We start from the raw sequence: 15,499 nt of genomic DNA, 5'->3' as shown, positions 1-15,499 counted from the left end.
TTAAGAGTGATTTTAACTAATATTATTTAATAATATTTATTTTATCGAAATTAATTTTAGTATAAAATTATCATATATAAATCATATTAACATAAACTTACTTATGTATAAAATCAATTCTATAAAATCACTCTCATTCAAACTCCAGTTTGACAAACAAGAACCTGAACATACACTTAATTATGGTAAATGCTAGACTGCCTTTAATATTATGCCTAAGATACTAACAAAAAATAAATAGATAATATTTAATAAAAATTAAATAATTTATTTTTATTTTAAATATTTTATTTTTTATTTTAAAATATAAATTAAGCAGTTTAAACACCATATCAAAGTCTACAAAAATATCATAGAATTCACCTTTAGTTATTTATATGTATTTTTACATTTACTTTTCATACATTATCAATTATGTTGTCCCATTCATTGGATTCACCATATGTATACCTACAATTGACATAATAAATTGATCTCTAAATATTCAAATAAGTGTGTAAATATCATTATAAACAAATGATTAGTTCTATTTACCTTTATTGTGAATAAATATCACTTAACGAATAATTTTTTTTGTTATAATCTGAACATGTTTTTCTGCATCTTAATTTGCATCTTAATGAAAGAAAATGATATATATTAGAAATTGAGATAAAATTGGATATTTAACTATCAGCCTCCAAATACATGTATGTTAATAAATTTTTTAAGTAGCGTAAGTATTTTCTAAGAGAAGTAGAAATGATCTGAATCTTGCATGTTTCGTAAATATTTGTCAAGGCTTAGTCCTAAATTCTAATTAACTATATTTTAAAGTTGATGAAGTCCTTTTTTAAGTAATTTCAAAGAGTAAACACCCAAACTTCATGGTGCAGTTAACTTTGAAATCTTTTGTTATCATCTGAAGTTTTAAACATAACATAAATACCCGAACGACGAGAAGGAAATGGGAAATAAAAAGGGCAATATCTTTGATCAAGTAGATAATAATAATAAGGTTTAATTATTCTGTAGGTCTCTATAATTTTATCGAATTTTTAATTAGGTTCTTATACTTTTTTTCTTTTCAATTGGTCCTTACATATTTTTTTTAATTTAGTCTCTGTTAATGTTAAACGTCAAAAAATATTAATGAATTATAAAATTACTTGTATACCTTTAAGGACCTAATTGAAAAGAAAAAAAAGTATAGGGACCTAATTGAAAATTCGATAAAACTATAAATATTCAATGAAAGATATTCCTATAATCCCTATTCAATGATTTTACAACATAAATGTTATTCCTATAATCATTTTTATTTTATCACTATCATTCTTTTACTTATTTATATATAAATTGTAACAGAAATACCTTCTTTTTTTTTAACTTTCAAAATATTTTATCTTAAGAACATACAAAAAAAGGATTGGATAAAATGAAACAGAAATAATAGTAATAAGTATATATAAAATGAATTGTCAAAATTATCCCAAAAAATATAACAAATCAAATTTTATACAATACAACAAGATAAAGACTTTATTAATGTAACTTTTTCTAAAGAAAGAATTATATATCAGACAGAAGAGTCTGTTCTCATTGTTTTGGACTCCACATGTTACTAATGCTTTAACTCTCACTTTCTTCAAGTACTAGATACTTACTCCAATTCCAAATGCCCCAGCAACCGAAATGCCAGTTACTGTTCCTGCAGACACAACACATTACCCTCATTTTCAACTTGAAAAAGTTTGCTATGAACAATAATCAATACACCACTTCAATTAGCAGTAACAACCTGCAATTACATGTGCCCTCGTATTGTGCTGTGCAACATTATAATCTATAAAATAACATACAAAATACAATTTATGATCATTACTTTACTAAAAGGGCAGAATTATATTATTGAGGTTGTAAGATACTTTTGCAATGAGTAGTGAAATTTTCATTCTCACAAAGGCACATAAAACTCTCAGTCTGTGTATCAAATCCACAAGTTCCACCTCCTTTGGATGGATCCTGACAAGACACTCATAGTGAAAGAACACTCCGGCATGGCAAGACACTTATATAAGATCTTAATTCTAGTTGTTAGTTAACAATAATGTATACACTAAAATAAAAACCATTCCATTATACGATGATGAAAATATAACTAAAGATAAGGGCATCAATCCACATAACACAATGAAAGGGCAATTAAATAGATAAACATAAACATGGGTTCAACAGTATATACCTCAACTTCAATGACACTAAATCCGAATCCAAAATTCCCTTCAACTACAACAATTCAATTGGAACAAGCCACTGCAGCCGCAAGTCCTGCATCCAACCTAGTCAATCTGAGCCTCCATCTTCGCCACATTATCCTTAGACTTCATTCATACCGCTTCCACCCAAGGTGGTTCCTAGCCAAATAAAAAGATCATCTTTAATCTCCTTATTCAGAGTATCCACAACAGTTTTTGCATCACCAACCAAACCCAAATTTAGCAAAAAATTAATTTATATGTCAATTCACCAATTAACAAACTTTCTTTACATAACTATTCATATTGTAAATCCTAAATTACTATATCAAAACAATCTAGAAATCAATTTAAAAAATAGGTACTCAACCAATGCCATATTTTTTGAAAATTAAAATTAGCATAAACATGTTACATCAAGTTTTAAAAGCTGAAAAAAAATCAAATGTTATATGTTAACTGTTTTGTGACAAATCAAGTATAGGGAGATCGAGGAGAGGCGCAGCGCGGGGACAAGAGGCCGGACGGGAGGTCAGGCGCGGCGAGGCGAAGCACCGCGAGGGACGGCGACGGCTTGGATGGAAAAATAGCGCAGGAGACTTCCGAACAGAATAACGCAGAACAGACCAATGCAAACAGAAGGAGGCGACGGACGGCCGACCACCAAGCGTCCGTTGCAGACGACGCCACAGAGGGATGAAGACGACAGACCGACGCAGGAGATCATAGTGAATGCGATCTCCACAGAGCAACTGAGGACTATTTAGGTTTTTTTTTCTTTGGAATAAGATGCAGGGGCTGTTTTGGTATTTTGGAAAATACATGTTTGTTCAACCAGTTATTACAACTAAATCATCAGAATATTCGTTTTTTATCGAGAATATTCTGTTATCTTTAATGTTATTCTCACGGCAAAGACTTAATTGAAAAAAAAATTAACGTATAGGGACCCAATTGAAAAGAAAAAAAGTATAGAGACCTAATTGAAAATTCAGTAATTATAGAGAAAGACTACTTTTTTTTAGGCCAAGAGGTTGATAGTGAAATATCGAATCAACTTATTGGCCTTATAATATACCTTAGGGCCAGTTTGGCTAAACTTCTTAAATAAGTTCTTTTGAAAAAGGAGCTTAAAATATAAGGACTTTTATTAATAATAACTTTTAAATAAGTTATTTTGAGTTTGGATAGTTATTATAGAAGTCCTTGTTTTAAAGTTGTGCATTAAATAAGAGTGATAAAATAGTTTTTGAAAATAGGAGAAGTCACATTTTTTAACTTCTTCAAAAGCTCTTAAATAACTTTTTGAAAAGTTAAAAGTTTATCTAAAAAATTGTACCAAACACATTAATGTAACTTTCTATAAATCACATTAGTATAGAATGTATTTAACTTTTTGAACTAACTCCTCATTGATGTATTGTTTTGGCTGTTTCTAGGCAAACCTCCTGGCTGTCTCTGTACCCCACCAGAAATTTCCTCTGCCCCTACCGTACTCCAGCTTGGTAGGCAGGTCTTTTGGGGATAGAGGGACTTGAACCCTTACGATTTCTTAAGTCGACGGATTTTCAGCAACAGTCGGACAAGTGAGAAATGTTGGGGTAAACCAGAAAACTTTGGGTAGAGCCGGATTTAAATGTTGGCTAGGTAAGTGAATTCGTTCTCGGGTCTTGTACACACCGCCCGTCACACTATGGGAGCTGGCCATGCCCGAAGTCGTTACCTTAACCAAAGAGTTTTGCTTGGAGAAATAGAGGGAACATGTATCACACGTGCTCCCCTAGCTTTCGTCTCTGAGTGTCAGTGTCGGCCCAGCAGAGTGCTTTCGCCGTTATCGTTGATCAAAGATTTCGATGAAAATGTGAATTCTCAACCATTTATGCGTTGGAGAGACCGTTTCTAAGGTCATTCCATTTCGACAAAATACCCACACCCAAGTTCCAAAGTTTTGGATCCGCTAAGCTCGATCCATGCAGCAACATAAAATTAAATACATTCCGTTTGAATTGGGATTTTCTTTTATATATATATACTAGTGTTAAACCCGTGCGATGCACGGACTTATATTTAAATTTGGCAAATTAAATTAAAAATAATATTTTATAATCATATATTTTTTAAATTTAGTATAACACTATCATCATCGTTATATAATAAACGTGTTAAATATGTTATTTTATCTTTATTCAAAGTAAAATATGAATAGAAGAGTTCGAAGTTTATAATATTCTTGAACCATAAGGAGGGAGATAAAAAAAAGAACATATATAACTATAATAATAGCATGTTAATTTTACCCTAAATTTTATATCAAAAAGCTAATAAAAATTTATCAACAACCTAATATCTTACTAACTTCATTAGAAAATCATTGGATGTTGTGCTCCTTGTTACACATTTCATTTCAAATTTGAAAAAAGAGTTATAGATAAATTAGTTATATCTATAGTAAAGATTTGTACAAAAGTGTAAATCATAACATGCTATTAAAATGAAAATAATGTTATTCTTACCTAAATATTATTAAAAACCTCTTTGAACACGACATTTGTTGTTGATGACTTTGGATTGCCGTCTTCGTTTAGAATTAAAACCCTGAGGCCACTGCGACTCTTAACTCTTGACAAAGCAACATAAAGTTGTCCATGGATGAACATTGATTTTGGCAAATAAAGCCATACATGTGATAATGATTGATCCTGACTCATGTTAATGGTCATTGCAAAGCATACTGTTAATGAAAATTGTCTCCGTTGGAACTTAAATGGCAATCCTGAATCTGTAGGGATCAAGTTCATTCTTGGAATGTACACTTTATCTCCAATATTTCTACCGGTCACTACCGTCGTTCCAATTACGTTGCTGCCAAGTTTGTTAACTATTAATCTTGTCCCGTTGCATAAACCTGAAGTCTGGTCTATGTTTCGCAGTAGCATTACAGCGACTCATGGCTTCAAAGTCAACTTGTGATTGAGTAGTCCCGAACATTTGATATCATTTAGAAACTCGGGTGTGAACCACTCTTGTTTTACATCTTCATTCTCATCAGCTTGACATGTTGTGTCAGAGCTCAAATACTCCTTTTCCATCCCTGGAAAGATTGTCAAGATAAAATCGTTTACCTTCTCGACACTCTTAAGTGTGGGTGCAAGAATTGCTCTACTCTGAAAATACCTGTAATCTGATATGTTTTGCAACAAATTTGGATACGCAAAGTCTACCAAATGAGAGAGAGAATCATCAGTAGTTGTAATCAATAGATCATCTGGAATTTTAACTTTTAATTCATCACCAACAACAGAGCCAATATTTCCATTTCCAACATCAAGTATCCAATTAGCAAATATCTTCATTTCACCTTCATCTTGATCCAAAGAAGACATTAGAAGCCTCATATTCGTATGCAGTTTCAGAACCTTACAAAATGACCACAGCTGGGATGAGTTAATAGCGGATGCTAATATATCGTGTCTACTTCCTTTCGAAATCACCGGAAGTATCTGTCTGAAATCACCTCCTAGAACAACAATCTTACCACCAAATGGTTTATGTGTCTTATGTTGATCGGTAACTGACATAAGATTCCTAAGCGTCCGATCAAGTGCTTCAAAACGGCAGTTGTACCTTCCCTCGCATACAACATATTGAGAACTCAAAATTGGATCCTGTTTTGGACTTCTCTAATCTCTTCTCATACCATATCATGGCATCGCAATGCCGACAAAAAATTCTGGGTCATCAATATCTATCACATCTAATAATCACCAAGATAATAAATTGTTTTAGTTATATCTGCAACAAATAATTTATATAAAAATATACATTTCTTTCACCATGTTAAATATAAAAATAATATTTATAAAAGATTACCGAAGAATGCAATTTATGGATTAAAAAGATGAGATCATATAATACAATTTCATTGTGCCAACCTCAAGATTTAAGTTCTACAATAAATCAATGTTCAAATACAAAAATTATAATATATAACCATATCTTAGTTTGAATTTTAAAACTTGAACACTAAACGATAATTTTTTGTTTATAAAAAGCATAACAATAGTAAATAATAAAGTGCTGATATTGCTACCTCTTAAATTACCTGTATTCTCAGCTCGAATATGGCTGGGTATTAAATTTGCACAGAATCATCTAAAATAGTCGTATTTTCAGTAATATTCTCAACTTCTTGAAAATTTTTTGAAAGATTTGTAGTCAATTCCTTCAAAAATGTTTCTCTTTGTATCAGGTGTCTTTTTTTTCAACTATGCACATTTCTTCTAATTCTTTAGTATCTAAATTTGAATTAAATGTACTTGTTCCTGTAATCATTAGAGATAATACATCAAGTATTTTATATTATAAAAAAAGAAAAATGAATATATGTTAAATGTTTGAATCAGCTGAATTATGAATATATATTATGAAGGTAGTATTAAAGATAAAAAAAGTAAAATTTTAGTTTTGTGATAATTACAATCTATCATGTTTATCTTACCATGTCTCTTTTGAAGTAGCATAGTCTTCCTATTCAGTCTTACATCCCTTTGCAATCTAATTCGATTTGTGTACTCCAATGAATCTATAATAATTATTTAGCATATACCAATGATTATTTTTAATAGACCAATTAAAAAGTTAAATGTTTGGTCTTTAAATAATAAAAACATATTAACATAGTAACTGGTAGATATTATTTGATGTTTGTTGAAGATGTTGTTGACTTGTCTGATGACATGGACTATTATATGCTTCATGTGTGATACCCGAATTACAAATATCACTAATATTGGAACATTATTTTTTTTATCTACAGAGTGTAGATTAGTAATTGGAGACCTTGATCAATGTGGTGTTGGGTTATTACCTAATAAGATAACTCGAGATATTTTATAATTGAATAAATAGTAGGAAAATCAAAATACATAAAGTGCATGTACATTCCCATAAGCAAGTTCTAAAAAAATCATCCAAAAATAAATCTGTATTAATGCTATTTGTAATGTTTGACAACACCGATTGAAAATGCACACCATTAGAACTATCACTCGAATTTCCTGTAATTTTTTCATAAACAAATTTAGTAACATATTACGAAGACAATGTAAATTAATAATTTATTACTTGTCAATAGCTAAATAATATATAGAAAATATTGTATTTTATGGGCTTTCATTCGGCTAAAATACTCATGACATGTTAGTTATTTTGTATACCCAATAAAAACTAAATATATAGAACTGACATACTTAAAAATACCAAATAAAAGAATATATTATTCTAACCTAAAAACAAAAATAATAAAATAATTAATTTATTTTTTTATATGAAATCTACCTTGAATTGTACTTTGCTTTGTATTTTCTTTGTCTTTTAATATCAATTTTAGTTATATCTATAGTAAATATTTGTACAAAAGTATAAATCATAACATGCTATTAAAGTGAAAATAATATTATTCTTACCTAAATATTATTAAAAACCTCTTTGAACACGACATTTGTTGTTGATAACTTTGGATTACCGTCTTCGTCTAGAATTAAAACCCTGAGGCCACTGCGACTCTTAACTCTTGACAAAGCAACATAAAGTTGTCCATGGCTGAACACTGATTTTGGCAAATAAAGCCCTACATGTGATAATGATTGACCCTAACTCTTGTTAATGGTCATTGCAAAGCATACTGTTAATGGAAATTGTCTCCATTGGAATGTAAATGGCGATCCTGAATCTAAAGGGATCAAGTTCATTCTTGGAATGTACATTTATCTCCAATATTTCTACCGGTTACTACCGTCGCTCCAATTATGTTGCTGCCAAGTTCGTTAACTATTAATCTTGTCCCGTTGCATAAACCCGAAGTCTGGTCTATGTTTCAGAGTAGCATTACAGCGACTCCTGTCTTCAAAGTCAACTTGTGATTGGGTAGTCCCGAACATTTGATGTCATTTAAGAACTCTGGTGTGAACCACTCTTGTTGTACATCTTCATTCTTATCAACTTAACACGTTGTGTCAGAACTCAAATACTCCTTTTCCATCCCTGGAAAGATTGTCAAGACAAAATCGTTTACCTTCTCGACACTCTTAAGCGTGGGTGCAAAAATTGCTCTACTCTAAAAATACCTGTAATCTGACATGTTTTGCAGAAACAATCTAAAAGATAACAATGTAAATTGAGTCAAGAGAAAATTTATAAATGTGGCAAGTAAAAAAATTTAAATTTAAAAATTGAAATGGTTAAAAACTTACTTAATTAGAAATTAGTATTAGAAATTCAAATTTAAAAATTTTAAATAGAATTTCTTAATTAGCTAGTATAAATTTTAAATTTTTAAATAAAATTTTCTAATCAAACATCCATTGTCCATTAGGAATATAGAAATTTGTTAATTTAAAAATTATTTTTTTTAGTTTCATCATAAATAGTATTAACTTTATTATACTTTTTCTAAAATTTAAACAGTATTACATTTTTTTTAAATAGTATAAATAATTTCACATCTTAATAAGACTGATAATTCTATTTATTTTATTATAATCCTTTGTAATTAGTATAGTAACTTATAAATTATATAAATTTTTAAAAAATATTCTCAAACCCAATTGCTTACGTAAAAATTCAAAAAAAAAAGTATATTTGAATTTAAATTTAAAATTATAAACATAATACTTTAATTAAAATTATAATTAGATTTTTTTTAAAATAAGTACACATTAAAAATTAATAACTAACTTAATTGTATCAACAATAATTCAAAGAAAAAATTTATAACTTTATGACATTAAATATTAAATTAAAAATTATCAGAATATCAACGGTGAGAATCAAATTAAAAATAAAATCACAAGTAATAATCAAATAACTTCAATTTATATTTAAGAAAATTCTAAATTCCAAACATAAAAATTGAAAAGAACCAAAAGAAAAATAATAACTCAAGAAAAGACAATGTTTCCACCAAAACAAACATATGTTTGGCATTATTCTATTAGATAGACTCTAAAAGAGATTCCAAAACATGTGCATCCAAATTCTCAAGTTTCTTTCTCAATCTTGATCTTCTTGCAAGTTGAGGTATCTCCTTCCACCTTCGAATCTTCCGACTCCGAGGATAGTCACTTAGTTGGTGTAATAGCACTTTCCAACAATTCAGATTCATCATTGGCTGCAACTTCAATGGAAAATTCAAGCAACAAATTCTGTACAAAAAACCACGTTAAATTAAAGACTTTTTTCTAACCTTTGATTTTATCTCACTAATATTTTTTGAATAAAATTAAGATCTAATTTTGAGAGAACAAACAAAAAAAAATATTTTTTGAACAAATACCTTAGTACCTTCTACTTTCTCCCCTTCAATGATTGAGGATGTCTTTGAAATTAGAAACAAAGCACCGGTGTAGTCAACATCCTAAAATTATAATTAATTATTATTTATAAATTAGATACTACTAATGACCAAGAAAGCAAAAAATAAATTAATTTTTAATAGAAGTACACTTATATATACTCACAATTTGAATAGGGTGAGCCTCTTTGAATTTATTTATGAGATCCACATTATTAGTCATCTTCTTAACTTTATAAGAAGGTGAAAAATATGAAATATCATATATTTGAACTTCAATGATGAAGAGAAAGATCTTATCAATTAGGTTGAGTAAAAGTGTAGGTGTATCTGATAGATCTCCTTTCTACAGGATATTACGTAATATATTAATAATAAATAATATAAAAAGTACCAATAAAAATATCTTCACTAATGCTTTTAGAAATAAATATTGGTTAGATCTTACCAATAGGAGTGGATCAAGTATCTTTACACAGCTCTCTTCTAAAACTTGTTTTGCCTCATTGTCAAAGACTACATAACATGCACAGTCAGAATCATCAATGACACCAAGCTTTATTCGATACCTGCTTAAAAAAGAAAATAACATAAGAAAAAGTTAAATATAGACTTATTTAATATCTAATCCAATGTACATAGACTTTAATTTAAATAAATAAATAAATAACCTTGGCGTCATGAATAAAAGGATATTAGTAGAAAACTCGCGTCTTCATTGAGTCAAACCATCTCAATTGAGTATGGCAATGGAGAATTTTCGTAACTTGATAGTGTCCATAACCATATCACTCGTATACGTACACACAAATTGTAGATTGTAGGATTGATGTTAGCAATTTTGTGAATATCAGCCATTGGAATAAGTAGGGAGATTTTGGATATATGTAAAGAAAGGGATTGATGTACTTTAAATTGTGGTGCTTTACATCTCTCATAACTTATCCTTTTATAGTTGTATCATAACTAAATTTTTTAAAATTTGGTTGACTTTAATTTAAAATTTAAAAAACAACAAACTAAGTTAAACAACCCAAATTTAAAATTTAAAAATAACAACTTAAATAAATAATAATTTAAAAATTCTAAACTAACGTAAATATTTATTTATTGTAATATTAGTATGTAACAACCGAAGAATAATTAACGTAAATTTTTTTAAAACTCTAAATTTCTTTAAAAGAATTTATATAGCTACAATTTAAAAAAAATCAATAAAATTTTAAAAAATTATGCTAAAAAGAATTAACAGATTTTTAAAAAATAGTGTTAAAATATAAAAAAGAACAATCTAAATAAAATTTAAAAAATAACAACTTAAATAAAATAATTTAAAATTTAAAAAATAACAACATAAGTAAAATAATCCAAACAAATAAAACAATTTAAAATTTTAAAAATAACAACCTAAGTAAAACAACCCAAACTTAAAATTTGAAAATAACAACCTGAGCAAATAATAATTTATAATTTATAAATATAAATCTAAAAATTTCTAGTAATGACACGTAAGCAAATAAACTCCCAGACTCAACGTATGAGCGCCACGTCAGCAAATGAGCTCCCTATTTGTATTACTATAAAGATATATATAACAAACCATATTTTAGGAACAAGATTTTCAACTTTTATTATTGAGCCACTCCTAACTTAGCTACTCTACAACTTATTGGCTTAGGACTAAGAGGAAGCATCCCAAAAGAAATAGGCACTCTTACTAAGCTTGTCAATCTTGGTCTTTCCACCAATGAACTCCAAGGTAAGCTGCCTAAAACACTCTCAAATCTAAGTCAACTTGAGATGCTTGACTTCTCTTGCAATTCACTGAGGGGTACTATCTTTTTTAGTTTTGGTCAATTAAAGAATTTAATCCAATTTTCTCTTAATTCAAACTAAATTGAAGATCCTATACTAATAAAAATAGATAATTTGAGTCATCTAAAAATATTTTTTTTTTTCAGATAATTTATTTATTAGTCAAATTTCTTTTATTTTTTAATTGATGAAAAAGTTGACTGAATTTTCTCTTCATACAAATCAAATTAAAGGTTCTATACCTATGGAGATAGAAAATTTAGACCATTTAAAAATATTGTCTCTTTCTAATAATTTACTCACCGGTTTAATTTCTTCTAATTTTGGACAATTGAAGAATTTGACCCAACTAATTCTTGATTCAAATCAACTTCATGGCTCCAACCATTAGAACATGGAAACTTAAGTTGTTTAACAATATTGTCTCTCTCAAAAAATTTACTCATTGGTTCGATCCCTTCTTTTTTCTCTAGATTGGAGCATTGATCAATCTCAACCTCAATTCAAATAGAATTAGAGGTTCCATACCACAAAAGATAGGAAATTTAAGTTGTCTAGAGTGATTATTTCTATCTAAAAATTGCTCTTTGGTATAATTCCTTCCACTTTGAGTCAATTAGAGAATTTGACCCAACTCTTTCTTCATTCAAATAGAATTGAAGATCCCATACCAACAAAATTATGCAATCTAATGCATTTGAAAATATTAAATCTCTCAAATAATTTACTCACAAATCTAATCCCTTTTGAAATAGGATGTTTATCTTCTTTGTAAGTTTTGCACATAGAAAACAACCTAATAAATGGTTCAATACCACCACAACTTTTTCAATTGGACAAAATGTCTTCTTTGGACCTCTCATCAAATAAATTAGGTGGCTCACTACCATCAAGTATTGCCAAAGCCATAAGCCTCTCATACATAGACCTCTCTCACAACCACTTGAAAGGTCCTATACCAACTCTTTTTCCTTATTGTGCTCTTAATGCAGCAATAGATTTATACCACAACATGTTACATGGAAGCATTACTTTCAAAATCGGTTGTGCTACCAATGTTGACCTTAGCCATAATTTTTTCAGTGGTGAGCTTCCATCTATTCATGGATTAGCTTCACAGCTAGAGAGTTTGGATCTTAGTTACAATAATTTTACAGGCAAATTGAACAAGGAACTTGCTGCTCTAAAGTTCATTAACCTGTCATATAATTCCTTTGACTTTTCACAAGATCATCATGACAAGCTCCTAGATTATTGTTCTTTCCAAAAAGACTCATTCATTGGATGTGGCTCTCTAAATTTTTCATCATGCCACTCTGTCCAACAAAGAAAGTCACCATCATCAAATAAAGCAAAGCACACAATTGTAATTGCTCTTTCCATCATTGGATTCATTCTCTTACTATTTCTTGCCACCTTGTGTTTTACCAAACATGTGGCTAAGACAAAAGTTGAAAGTTTCTACAAAGAATGGAGACTTGTTCTCTATATGAAACTATGATGGAAAAATTGCATTTGAGGACATAATTGAAGCAATACAAGACTTTGATATTAGATACTGCATTGGAACTGGTGCATATGGTAGTGTTTACCAAGCAAATTTGCCAAGTGGTAGAACTGTTGCATTGAAGAAACTTCATCAAAAGGAATCTCAGAACCCTTCATTTGACAAGAGTTTCCGCAATGAGTTTATGATGTCATCCCAAATCTGGCATAGAAACATTGTCAAGCTTTATGGCTATTGTCTTCACAACAGGTACATGTTTTTGATCTATGAATACATGGAAAGAGGAAGCTTATTTTGTGTGTTGAGCAATGATGTGGAAGCTAAGGAGTTGAATTGGAGGAAGAGGATGAATATCATTAAAGGAATAGCACATGCTTTGTGTTACATGAATCATGATTGTAAGCCACCAATTGTTCATAGAGATGTAACATGTAACAATGTTTTGTTGAACTCAAACTTGAGGCTTTTGTTTCGGATTTTGGCACTACTAGACTTCTTGATCCTGATTCTTCAAATCAAACATTGCTAGTTGGTACACGCGGCTATATTGCCCCGGGTAAAGTTTTTCTTAAAGAGTAAACATTTAATTTGGTCTTTGAAATTGCACGTGTGAACTTAACCAAACAATATGAATTCTAATATTAGTTTGTGTTTTCATTTTCTGTTTCGTTTTTAACATCTTGGCCTTTTGTAGAGCTTGCCTACACTCTGAGTGTGACCGAAAAATGAGACGTTTATAGTTTTGGAGTGGTGGCGTTGGAGACATTGATGGGAAGGCACCCAGAAGCGATACTATCACCATCTTTATCAAGCTCTTGTATTCAAAACATGTTGAAGGATCTCTTGGACTCTCGCCTTCGTCTTCCTATGATTCAAAGAGATGCAAAAGAGATAGCTTTAGTGGCAACAATAGCATTGGCATACTTGAACTCCAATCCAAAGTTGAGACCATCAATGCAAGAAGTGGTTCAAGAGCTCTCTGATTCCAAACTACCATTGTCTTTGTCTTTCTTTGAAATTTCAATTCACCAATTGATGAATCACAACAAGAGCTGCATCTTCTTTCATCTTGTGATTTAAACTTACCATTATATAACATTTACCTCAAACACCTACCAATAAAGTAATAATAATTAAACTTAATTGTGGATCAATTTCCTAATAAAGGAAAAGATCCTCAAAAAATTGGCGTATGCCACTCTATGCAATGTACACACGGTATTCTTTAGTAAAAGGCGAAAGAATAGTTCGCTCTGTGCACAGTGCGTGGCTGCGTGCTCTAAGAATGATGTATTTAATGGATTTTATACTGGCTGTCATGTCCAAGACATTGGTGATGTCTCCGATGTAGGACTCCAAATGACAAAGATATTCACTTGTTCATGGTTGTACATGTTATCTTGAACTGGATTCGTGTGACATAAAATGTTCCACCCTGGCTTTCTACAATTAGAAGTAGAACTTCAATGCTTCTTCCAGAACATCAACATTGTACACCGTTTTGAAACTGAAACACTACATTCAAGATTTAGAGAAATGGCCAATCATCTGAAAATTTGTTCAGCTTGAAATTTAACATGTATATCAATAGGCTGCAATGGTATGTGGAATGAAGATAGAATAACAGTCACTACTTTCTTGTGTAAATTGAACATCTGTTGTATTCAATTAGAGCAAAGTGCAAACCAACTGAATGAAGCAGGAACTTAATTGAGAAGTGGCTCCAAGAATAAGCACATATCTTGTATATATAAAATGTTCGTTTATGACTCTGTGCACTTGTTTATTTGTGCAATATCATGAGAATTTAGCTAATATCATACTAAGAGTATAATAATAGAGAATTTAAAATTTTTAATAATATAATAATAAATTTTTTTTAAATTTTTAATGTAGTCAATGTGGTATTTTTAACCTGGTTAACAAAACCCATATCATAAATCACTGTGTTAATCAATGTAGTCACTTTAGAATAATTTCTTTGTGAAAATAATTTTTTTTATTTTATAACACAAAAAAAAATCCCTATCAGAAGAGGTGAAATAATATGCCAAAAGAGACTATTTAAGCTATAACAAAAAGAAGGAATGGAAAACTACTCTGACTAGCTTAGTTCTACTAGAAAGTACACTAATCAGGAAATTAAATTTAGATATTGAAAAAATAGTAACACATCAAACAAGAATTTCACTTAATTGAAGGGCCAGTCCCAAAGGGGAGAGGCTCTTTAAAAAATGCATCGTGCACACGATTCTTTAGTAAAATGCAAAAGAATAATTCGCTCTGTGCACACCGACTGACCGCGTGGTTTGTGATTAAAGCATACTCTAGCTCTTATATAAGCCCTCATGTCAAAACCCAAGCTAAACCTTTTGGTGTGGCACCTTAACAAACAAAAGATATTTAGCTATTTACATGTACTTTTACATTCACTTTTCATACATTATCAATGATGTTGTCACATTCATTGGATTCACCATATGCATACCTAAAATCTCTAGTTAATTAGTATAAATTGATCTCTAAATATTTAAATAAGTGTGTAAATATCATTATAGACAAAGGATTAGTTCTATTTACCTTTATTGT

The 15,499-nt window shown here is 29.9% G+C and overlaps 1 non-coding gene and 1 pseudogene across 1 annotated transcript; one reads left to right on the top strand and one right to left on the bottom strand.

Annotated features, from left to right (window-relative positions):
- Nucleotides 1–11,089: 11,089 nt before the first annotated feature.
- Nucleotides 11,090–14,166, top strand: LOC107475647 (MDIS1-interacting receptor like kinase 2-like; annotated as a pseudogene).
- LOC127745110 (U5 spliceosomal RNA) lies at nt 14,063–14,182 on the bottom strand. Its single transcript, XR_008006306.1, has one exon. It is a non-coding gene; the product is annotated as a U5 spliceosomal RNA (small nuclear RNA).
- Nucleotides 14,183–15,499: the final 1,317 nt, after the last annotated feature.

This window comes from Arachis duranensis, chromosome 2, assembly GCF_000817695.3.
Source record: "Arachis duranensis cultivar V14167 chromosome 2, aradu.V14167.gnm2.J7QH, whole genome shotgun sequence".
Taxonomy (NCBI): Eukaryota; Viridiplantae; Streptophyta; class Magnoliopsida; order Fabales; family Fabaceae; genus Arachis; species Arachis duranensis.
Note: the sequence above shows the minus strand (reverse complement) of the source record. Positions and strands in the feature narration are given on the sequence as shown.